Below are 10,955 nucleotides of genomic sequence, written 5' to 3'. Positions count from 1 at the left end.
TAGATGACTCCGGCTGCATAAAATTTTGGACCTACTAGAATCCAATTTTCAACTATCGAGGATGCTAATTACAGTGAGCACTCTAGCTGAAGCTGCCTCACGTGTGAAGGTGTAGTATTCAAGTTCTTTCCCTTGTCACTCATACTTAATCCTCCCAGTGATAAAAATCAATTAATTTTACTCTATGACAGTAGCAATGGGCAGATATCAAATGTAAAGAAAATAGGAACAAAATGTGATTTGACATAGTCCAAGTATAGAGATGACACTGGAAAGATTTGGGTTTAAAAACATATGATTTAATATAAATTAATTTTGTAAAGGAGAAAAATATAAAAACCATCAGGAACTAAATAAAATATTTCAAGAACAGTTACTAGCCCTCTCGGTAAGGAGAAGCCCTGCTTAGAGAGAGTTTTTATTCTTACTGAGCACTGGGAACTATCAATGTGGTCTTTCCAACTTGGGTCCAGCAAAATGGCAAAGAAGGTTGGTGAAAGGAAGGGCCAATCTGATATCAAGGGGGTGGTGACCCAAGGATACACCATCAAAACTCACAAGCACATCCATGGAGTGGGATTCAAGAAGTGTGCCCCTCGAGCACTCAAAGAAATCTGGAAATTTGCCATGAAGAAGAGGAGGAACCCAGATGTGCACATTGATCCCAGGCTCAATAAAGCCAAAGGAATAAGGAATGCTCCATATCGTACCTGAATAAGTTTATCCAGAAAACACAATGACGGCAAGGATTCACCAAACAAGCTCTACACACTGGTAACATACGTGCCTGTTACCACATTCTAAAATCTACAGCCTGTCGATGTGGATGAGAACTATCCAGCTGAATGTCAAATAAAGTTGAAGCATCAAATCCCGAGAGGGTGATGCCATCAATATCAGTACTGGTACAGAATATATGATGACATTGTCTTACTACTGGAGTTTGGCACCCAGTTCAACCAGAATTTGAGCACTTTGGACACATTATCATGACATAATAGAGAAGAACGAAAGATGTATAAAACAAAATCCCTGTCTCCAAAAACCTTTTGATCCATGACAATAAGTCTTAACAAAGAAGGGTATCATACAAATTGAGACAAAATCATCTTACAAGGACTTAAAGGAGAATGGAGCTTAGAAGTGAAGGGTTGGGGGGCTTCATGGAAGAGGCAGCAGCGTCTATGTGGGTGCAAAGACAGAACAGACTTGACAAAAATACTGAAGATGTAGGAGTTTCAATTGAGTGTCTTAGGACCATGCTATAAATGATAACAGAAGGGAAAACCAAAGAATTTTTGATACTTAGAAGGAAGTCAGTAGTTGTTGGAATATAGGAGAAAAGTGAAAGTTAAATTGGAGAGGACTGATTTTCCTAACCAGACAGAGCAAACACTTGTCTGTCACTTAGCACAGAATGGGCATTCATGTAGTTACATGTAGACTTAATGTCTAGGAAAGGCTGATGTCTCCAATGTTAAACCAGCTACAGAGCCCTTCAGTCATGCTCACTGATGGAGCCCTTTGGTGAGCAGGCCATTATAACCATAGGCAACATTTCCCAAGCTCATAGCACATACCAGACATAACCCCGTCTACCATTGCATAATACCCAGTTTTTACTATCATCCTGTGATATATTTTCACAGACCCAAACAAACAAACAAAACACTAGTCTCCTAAGGACTGTGAACTACAGAGCAGTAATTTAAACCAGTCGAGTAAGATTACTTAGTTTATTACCTAGGTACCTTTGAGAAAGTGTGGGCTCATAAATGTTTTGTAGATACACTTGACATTATAGAATTGCTCCCACATGAAATTCCTAAGTAGTTTCTACCATATATAATGTTTGGTAACAAGATATTAATGATATCAAGAAACAAAAGCAAGAAAAGAAGCCAGTGCTATTAGGCAATCATGGTTAATAAATGAACTATGAGTGTTTTCTATAGAAGAGAGGCCTATTCAGAGTTACAGTCAAACTTGTGTATGGTCATCAACCTTTTAACAAGATGTCACATTTCACACTGGGCTATTAATTCCATTTTGTCTGCATTTCAGACTCATTTTTACAATGTGAAATTGCTATGAAACACACATTTGTCAAATATCACCCACAATGGTATTGGTTTAGCATTGCTGCTCTTTTTTTATATATTAAAGTTTTGTTGCAGGATCGGTATGAGAACACAGCTCATTTCTCTTTGTGTGAAACCTTAAGTGGGTGACTTACACTACTCACAACAGTTCTATAAAGACTTTTCTTGCCCCTTCTTTATCTTTATTGCCAAACCTTTTAATAAATAAGTCTTCATTTTTCAATCTGTGGCTTTAAAACATAAATCCCTATTGATATGTTAATTTTTCTGCCAGCTCTTTAACCCAGTATGGGAAAAAATGACCTTGCTTTGGTCTGAACACAGAAACAATTTGCTCAGAAATTATTTTTACTCAAGTTGTAAGAAAAGTGTAGAAAATGTTCCTTAAAAATGACAGTAGATTTTATTTTAGTTTTTTTTTCCTATGAGGAGTGTGTTAGTTAGAATTCTCCATAGAAACAGAACCAGAATCAATAAGATGTGTGTGTGTGTGTGTTATATAAAATATAATTGACTTTGTATACCTACATGTAAGTAATTGGAAAATATTTTCCATTTGTTCTTGAAAGCTATTTTATCATATTTTATGTCCTGAAAGTCAAGATTCAAATGTTCAGGCTGTAGCTGTGAAGAGCCAGACTGCTTTGCCTTCTTATTGCTATAAACTTTCTCCATAGATTCTGTTTCCTGCAGAGAAATCTGTTTGTATTTACAATCTAGATTTAGACTACCATGTGTATTTTGCTATTTATTTCTTGTTCTGGAAAGGCGTATGGTTTTCTGTCTAGGACATGCTTTGAGCAATTGTATATGGGAGCTCAGAAGCCAAGATGGGGATGCACAAAGTGGGAGTAGGAGCTACCCAGACAAGAACGGCTGTCTTGGGTTAGTGAAGTTCTTATAAATCACCCCATTACCTTCATCTATTCTCATGGGGACTCTTCAGATCACCTTAGTAACAACAGCCTCATCTTAGTTCTTCTCTCACCAAAAAGCAGAGAAGCCTCATGCTATCAGCTAAATATGCCCGTTTTCTCAAATTCTCATGTTGAAACCCTAATCCCTAGTGCAACGGACTAAGGGGTGTGTCCTTTGGGAGATAATCATGTCCGTGAAGCTGGTTCGGAAGTCATGCATGTTATAGGCGTCAGGGGGCAACAGAGTTTTACATGGCTCTAATATAGAAAGTTCTAGATGTTGATAATGGTCTAAGTGAAATAAACAGATTTGACTTTACACTGGGCTGGGGATCGAAGAGGCAAGGATGGAAGAGCGGTGACAGAAATTCCATTTGGGAAACCAGTAGTTAATAACAGAAACTAAAAAACAACAGCAAGAAGTAATCGTCAAACTGTTAAAAGATCAGAAAGTACATAGCAGAATGTGCCCGGGTCTATGATCGTCTCTTTAAGGTGCTTGACAAGCCCCGAAATAAGATATCTGTGGGGAACACATGTCCCCCAAATTCTAAAGGGTGATGGAGGTGCCTTTTCAGTGGGCAATGCGGACAGTTCAGGGTTGTCTGAACATTGTTCTTAGAAGATCTTCATCCTCATTATTCTCAGAGTTATTTCCTTTTTGAAACTCTCCTGAGTATTCTCTGTGTATTCGCTGCCTGGAGAATACAATGTTTGCATATCTAAAGTTTTCTCCGATGCCATCCCCTTTCCAGGTCTCCCCTCCAGAACCTGCTATCCCCTCCTCCTCCCCTGCTTCTCCACCACCTACCCACCTGCCCACCCACCCACTCCGGCTTTCCTGCCCTGGTATTCCCCTTCACTGTGACATTGGAAACCTCTCAGGCCCAAGGGCTGCTCCTCTCACTTATGTCCAACCAGGCCATGCTCTGCCACATATGCGGCTGGAGCTATGGGTCTCTCCATGTGCACTCTTTGGTTGGTGGTCCAGTCCCTGGGAGCTCCTGGGGGGCTTGGCCAGTTCACACTGTTGCTCCCTTCATGGGGCTCCAAACTCCCTCAGCTCCTTCAGTTCCTTCTCCAACTCCCACATCAGGGACCCCACACTGAGTCCAATGGTTGGCTATGAGCAATCACCTTTGAACATGTCAGGCTCTGATAGAGGCTCTCAGGAGACAGCCATTTCAAGCTCTTGTCAGGAAGCACTTCCTAGCATTCACAATAATGGCCGGGTTTGGCAACTGTATATGGGATGGATCCCAGGTGGGGCAGTCTCTTGATGGCCTTGCTTTCTGTCTCTGTTCCACACTTTATCCCCCATATTTCCTTCTGTGAGTAATTTGTACCCCCTTCTAAGAAGCACTGAAGCATCTACACAGAAGGTCTTCCTTTTTCCTGAGCTTCATGGGGTCTGTGAGTTGTATTTTGGGTATCCCAAGCTTCTGGACTTATCAACGAGTGCGTACCACATGCGTTCTTTTGTTATTGGGTTACCTCACTCAGGATGATATTTTCAAGTTTCATCCATTTGCCTGCGAATTTCATTAAGTCATTGTTTTAAATAGCTGACTAGCACTCCACTGTGTAAATATACCACATTTTCTGTATCCATTCCTCTGTTGAGGGGCATCTGGGTTCTTTCCAGCTTCTCACTATGATAAATATGGCTGCTATGAGCATAGGGAACATGTGTCCTTATCACATGTTGGAGAATCTTGTCTTTAATGAATTACTTTTTGCTAGTTTATTATTCCAAAAGCAATGCCTATTGGTAAACATTTTAGACAGATAATGAATAGAAAAACAATCAAATTCAAAGATTTAGATCTCCATTAAAACAAAGCATCTATTAGTAGTTATTTTCATTTGACTTCTTGTTTATCATCTACCAGTGGTGCTACTAAGAGGGTAGCCATCACATGCTTAAATAAAACATCAATACAAAGATCACACTTGCAACAAAACACATCCTGTCCTCACTATTCACTCCTTCACATTTGATCTCCCAACATTGACTATCAGATTGAGGTAAATGAAATGTTTCATTGGGGAGTCTGCTTTACACAATAAATGAGAAAATATCATCTGTGATGTAGACATATTCTGATCTTGTGAAGGAATGTGTAACCTAGCTACCAAAGACAACTTCTGACTACCAATGGAGACTATTAGCAGAGAAAGGTATCTGCTGGGATTTGAGAAATAAATCTATTTCTTTGTACATGCCATAGACCACCAGAGTCGATGCTTTCATAAGAAACAAAACAAGTGAGTGCTACTTAAGATCACTTTCTGTTTCTCCAGGGCTTCTCTTGTGTCTGAGAGCCACAGACTTCCTTTCTTAAGGAAGCCTTTCTTATTACCCTAATAAGAACTGAAAGGCCCAGAAAAAAAATACTTGCAAGTAGACCAAAGAGTCAGCCTCATTTCTGTCATGTGAGAACATGTTCAGTATGGAAACTGAGCTCACATTGGCAGTGATTTATCTTTATCTAAATTGAACGGATTTGTTAAGATTACTGAGTTGATGTTCTCATCAATTCAGAAGAAAATAAAAGATGTATTATTTTGACAGTGTTATACTAAATAAACTTGCTTAGTTGATTTCAAGTCCAATGCTGCTATCACCTGTAGAGCATGTGTGGTTAAAAGGATACAGTTGTGTCAAGAAAATATTCTCCAATTTTAAGATTATAAAAATTCATTGTATATGTGTAAAATGTCAAGTTAGTATTCCAATGTATCTTATAATTTTGAAATTACAATGTGAAGAGTTCTAGTCGAAAAGAATTAGTCACTTCTAGTGTTCTTTTTTCAACATCATCGTATTTTAAAAACAATTATTTATTTTATGTATATGAGTAAACTGTAGCTGTCTTCAGAAACACTAGAAAAGAACATCTGATCTTATTACAGATAATTGTGAGCCACCATGTTGTTGCTGGGAATTGAACTCAGGACCTCTGTAAGAGCAGTCAGTGCTCTTAAACACTAAGCCGTCTCTCCAGATTCTCTATTGGTCTTTTAACCATTGAAGGGCTTTTTGAAACATATAACTCATTACAGCAAAAAAGAAGAAGAGAGAAAGAAAAAAAAACAAAAGACTTAGAAAATCCTGTTTTACCTTTTAGAAGCCTTTCAATTTTCGTGTTGATAAAACTTGCCTCTTTATGTAGTTTACAGATGTACTTGATACTCACGTTTTGAAAAGGATCAAAATTAAGATCATGGTTTCGTGTTTTCATTTGCCTAAATTTAAGATCTTGCCTTTTCCAAACCCAAAGAGATCTTTCTGATGTCTGACTCTGGCTTTGGACCTGCAAGCTGTCTACCAGACGCTGCAGGTAGATTCTGCAGCCGTGCTCTGAGGCCTCCTGCACGCGTTGTGAATGACCCAAGCAGGACTGTCTAGCTTTCCGTAGGCAAGCCTCTCTTGGCAGATGTTTCAAATTGATTCTGCTGGTTCTCCTGCTTTGTCTTGGTGTAGCTTTACAACCCTACTCAACAGGCCTGCAGGCAACAAGGACACTTGGCAGGCATTGTTATGTGAGCTGAAGCTGCCTCTCTGGGAAGATAGAGACACTGAAGAACAGGGATCCAGCATTCTTTCTAGTAGTGAGCACTGCTGCACTTACCAATCAAATATTGATTTTTAACTTTCTTGAGGGGGGGTGTGAAGAAAAGTAGAAAAGACAGTCTGAGATGGTACCAACATATCACATAGTAAGTAATAATGAATGTTTTCTTTGCTTAAGATTTAACTTTATGTGGATATAGTTCAGGGAAAACTCTAGAACAGTAGATCTCAACCTGTGGGTCATGACTACTTTAGGGGAGTCACATGACTTTTTCCCAGTTGTCACCTAGGACCATCAGAAAACACAGGTATTTTTTATTATGGTTCACAACAGTAGCAAAATTACAGTTATTAACAGGAAATGAAATATGGTTGGGGATTACCACAACCTAAGGAACTGGATTAAACGGTGGCAGCATTAGGGAGGTTGAGGACCACTGCTCTAGGATACTACCCATTCCATAGAGAGCTATTGTTTTACAGCCAAAAAAAAATAGCTACATGGAAAGTGAAACATAGTTAAACATGAAATAGTCTTCTAAATTATTATGTCAGCCTTCTCACTCTACATGACGTGAGATTCCAGAGAAAAGAGTGAGCAGGGAAAAGCTTCTTGGGGATGATAACAGTATTTACGTCATACATCTGGAACCTGCCTTTGGAGAAATATTTAGAATATACACTCAGGATGCCATGGGTTGATGAGTTTGAAGAGTTTCATCAGAATCAATTTGAGATTTCATCCCGGAGAAAGATTCAACTCTTTCAATGCAGGAAAAGTGCTGTTTTATTGAAATACTTTAGAAATAATTTTTAAGATTATAGGCACTTTAAAAAATGAGAGACAACTGGAGCCAAATAATTTGTGCTAAAGATGCTGATTGAATTGGCAAAATAATTTCACAAGTTGCTATGAGAGGCAAGGCTGTGTACTAGACTATTGGAGAATACAAAAACATGCTTACACACAGGTAGCTAGTGATGTTACAAATGAGCTTATGGCTTGTGTAAATGAGGAGGCACAGAAACACAAAATGAAAGTTTTTCTAATTAAGGTTTTTGTTGTATTTTTTAATTATTCAACAAAAGCTTCAAGAGCTTCGAGAAATCCAATATATTAACTGTGCTTGTGACATGCTCAAGCTAAGTTTATAAGCAAATCAATACCACATTTTTTTGTATCCATTCCTCCATTGAGGGACACCTGGGTTCTTTCCAGCTTCTGGCTACTACAAATAGGGCTGCTATGAACATCGTGGAGCATGTATCCTTATAACATGCTGGGGAATCCTCTGGGTATATGCCCAGGAGTGGTTATACCAAAGTTCTCCGGAAGTGTCATGCACAGATTTCTGAGGAACCTCCAGACTGATTTCCAAAGTGGTTGTACCATCTTGAAATCCCACCAGCAGTGGAAGAGTGTTCCCCTTTCTCCACATCCTCGCCAATACCTGCTGACTCCTGAGTTTTTAACCTTAGCCATTCTGACTGGTGTGAGGTGAAATCTCAGGGTTGTTTTGATTTGCATTTCCCTAATGATTAATGATGTTGAACATTTCTTAAGGTGCTTCTCAGCCATCTGAAGTTCTTCATGTGAAAATTCTTTGTTTAGCTCTGGGTATATTTACACAGTGGAGTACTATTCAGCCATTAGAAACAACGAATTCATGAAATTCTTAGACAAATGGATGGAGCTGGAGAACATCATACTAAGTGAGGTAACCCAGTCTCAAAAGATCAATCATGGTATGCACTCACTGATAAGTGGATATTAGCCTAGAAACTTGGAATACCCAAGACATAATCCACATATTAAATGATGTCTAAGAAGAATGGAGGAGTGGCCCCTGGTTCTGGAAAGACTCAGTGCAGTAGTATAGGGTAATACCAGAACAGGGAAGTGGGAAGGGGTGGATGGGGGAATAGGGGGAGGGAAGAGGGTTTATGGAACTTTTGGGGAGTGGGGAGCCAGAAAAGGGGAACTCATTTGAAATGTAAATAAAAAATATAATGAATACAAAAAAAGGCAAATCAACCACTCTTTCGTTAAAACTCAAGAGTCTTCAGAAAACCATGTCAACGATAAGTTACTAAGAATAGTGTGCTTGATGGCTATGTTAATGATTATGTTGATGATGAGAGTTTTCATCATGGGGGGGGGAGATGTAGGAAGCAGAATCTTATTCCATAGGTCTAGGGTGGCACTGAACTCAGTTTGTAGTTCTAGCTGGTCTTGAACTTTTAATGCTCCTTTCTCAGCCTTCCTCATGCTAGTGTTACAGACCTGATACAAGGTTCTATACTTGGCATTTTGTCTGAAAGAGCAGAACATGGTATATAATTCTAGAGCCACATTCCCTTCTCTAGAGCTGACTTGCTTTCCAGATTTACATGTATAAATATCTATACCCTGCTTACCTTCCTTACCACTTCTCTACAGTCATAGAACAATGTTTTCAAATAATAAGAATGAATGGGTAAACATTGGAGGAGGATTAGCATATGACCAGACCAGGTTATCAGGCTGAAAAGTTGAAGTTCAGAATCAACTAAATTCCAAGTCCTAACTTGAAGCTTTCATGTCACATACGACACCTTCCTTTTCTTTCTCCAGGACAAACTTTACCTTCTCCACCATATTCTGTTCTTTTGGATTAATAAGAGGTTTCTCTCTCTCTCTCTCTCTCTCTCTCTCTCTCTCTCTCTCTCTCTCTCTCTCTCCATAGGCTTTGTGCTTGGTTCAACCAGTAGAGGGAACCACTAGGAATCTGAATCAGAAAGTAACCTGCATACAGAATTTGCATACAATTTGCATGCAGGTTTTGCTTTCCCTACCCTCTTTGCTTGACTTCAGAGCTTCAGAGCTGTGCTGGCTGCTCCCTCCTGATACCCTGATAGTAGAAATGCTAATTGCACCTACTATTCTTATCTCCAAAACGCTGCCCCTATCGCCCCAGTTTCTTAAAAATCCTCCCCCCTTCATTTTGTAAACGATCCTTACACTTTATCTTTCGCCCACTGTGTATCTGATACCATCTCTAATCAGAAAACTCCTGCTATTTTGGCCAAGAAGTGGATGTGATTTGTTATGCATCTGTGAACATTGAGTCACTGCTGCAATGCTTTGCAAGGTAATCAGCCCCTCTGTGGGCAAGGGGAAGGAAAATAAGCACTTATTGTGCAGGGGTGCAATTTCATCAGAGTTCTATAAACTAAGTCTGGGTTTCCTGTAGAAATTATAGTCACAGAAGGTTGGACATACTGCTTACTAACAATTTTTAAAATGCCTCAATTATATTCTGTATTTCATGGCTCGGTTGAGTTCAAGAAAGACCGGTATTTGTATGAGAAAACAAGGTAACTCAAAGAAGGTAGTGGATCACTCTGAAGAAAGGGAAATGAATATCTCCCTCAAATGTAAATATTTTTAGGATGCATAATGGTGCAATTGTGAAATAGATACACAGAACATAGAATCATACTACAGAAATTTGGCATGGAAGAGTATTCATAAAGAGTAAGATATAGTTAAATATCTTAGACATATTTCCAGAATTCTAAAGTCTTGTAACAACTTGGAAAATAATAGTCTGTTACTGTATTAGACCAGTATTCTAGTTTTATTTTTACTGCTGTGGTAAAGACCATTTAAGGTGGTTTGAAGGAGAATGGCCCCTATGGGCTCATGCATTTGAATATTTGGTCTCAAGTTGGTGGAACTATTTTGGGGAAGTATTAAGAGACACCATGACCAAGGCAATTCTTATAAAGGACAACATTTAATTGGGTCTCCTTAGACTTTCAGAGGTTCAGTCCATTATTATCATGGCAAGAAGCATGGTAGCATCCAGGCATATGTGGGGCTGGAGAAGCTTAAAGTTCTACACCTTGATCTAAAGGCAGGCAGCAGATAACTTTACTGGGTGGGGCTTGAACTTAGATGCCTCGAAACCAACACCTACAGTGACACACTTCCTCTAACAAGGCTACACTTCCTCCAATAAAGCCACACCTCCTAATAGCATTACTTCTCATGGGCCAAGCATATTCAAACCCCCAGGGAACGTATGGTCGTATTGGAGGAGGTATATCACTGAGAGTGAGGTTTGAGATTTCAGTCTCTCTGTATCTGTGCCCTGTGCTTCTGGATCAAATGTAAGCCCCTCAGCTACGTCTGCAGCACCGTGCCTGCTTGCCCGCTGCCTTGTTTCTCACCATAATGAAAGTAGACCAACCCTCTGAAACTATAAGCAAGCCCTTTGTTACACATTTTTCTTTTATGAGTTGCCACGGTCATGGTGTGTCTCTTCATGCAATAGAAAAGTAACTGAGACACCATGACAAAAAAAAAATCAACTC

The 10,955-nt window shown here is 39.4% G+C and overlaps 1 pseudogene; it reads left to right on the top strand.

The window, feature by feature from the left end:
* Positions 1–468: 468 nt before the first annotated feature.
* LOC127669010 (60S ribosomal protein L31-like) lies at positions 469–885 on the top strand (annotated as a pseudogene).
* Positions 886–10,955: the final 10,070 nt, after the last annotated feature.

The sequence above is a fragment of the Apodemus sylvaticus genome, chromosome 18 (genome assembly GCF_947179515.1).
Source record: "Apodemus sylvaticus chromosome 18, mApoSyl1.1, whole genome shotgun sequence".
NCBI lineage: Eukaryota > Metazoa > Chordata > Mammalia > Rodentia > Muridae > Apodemus > Apodemus sylvaticus.
The sequence above is the reverse complement of the archived record's forward strand: the minus strand, read 5'-3'. Positions and strand labels throughout refer to the sequence as shown.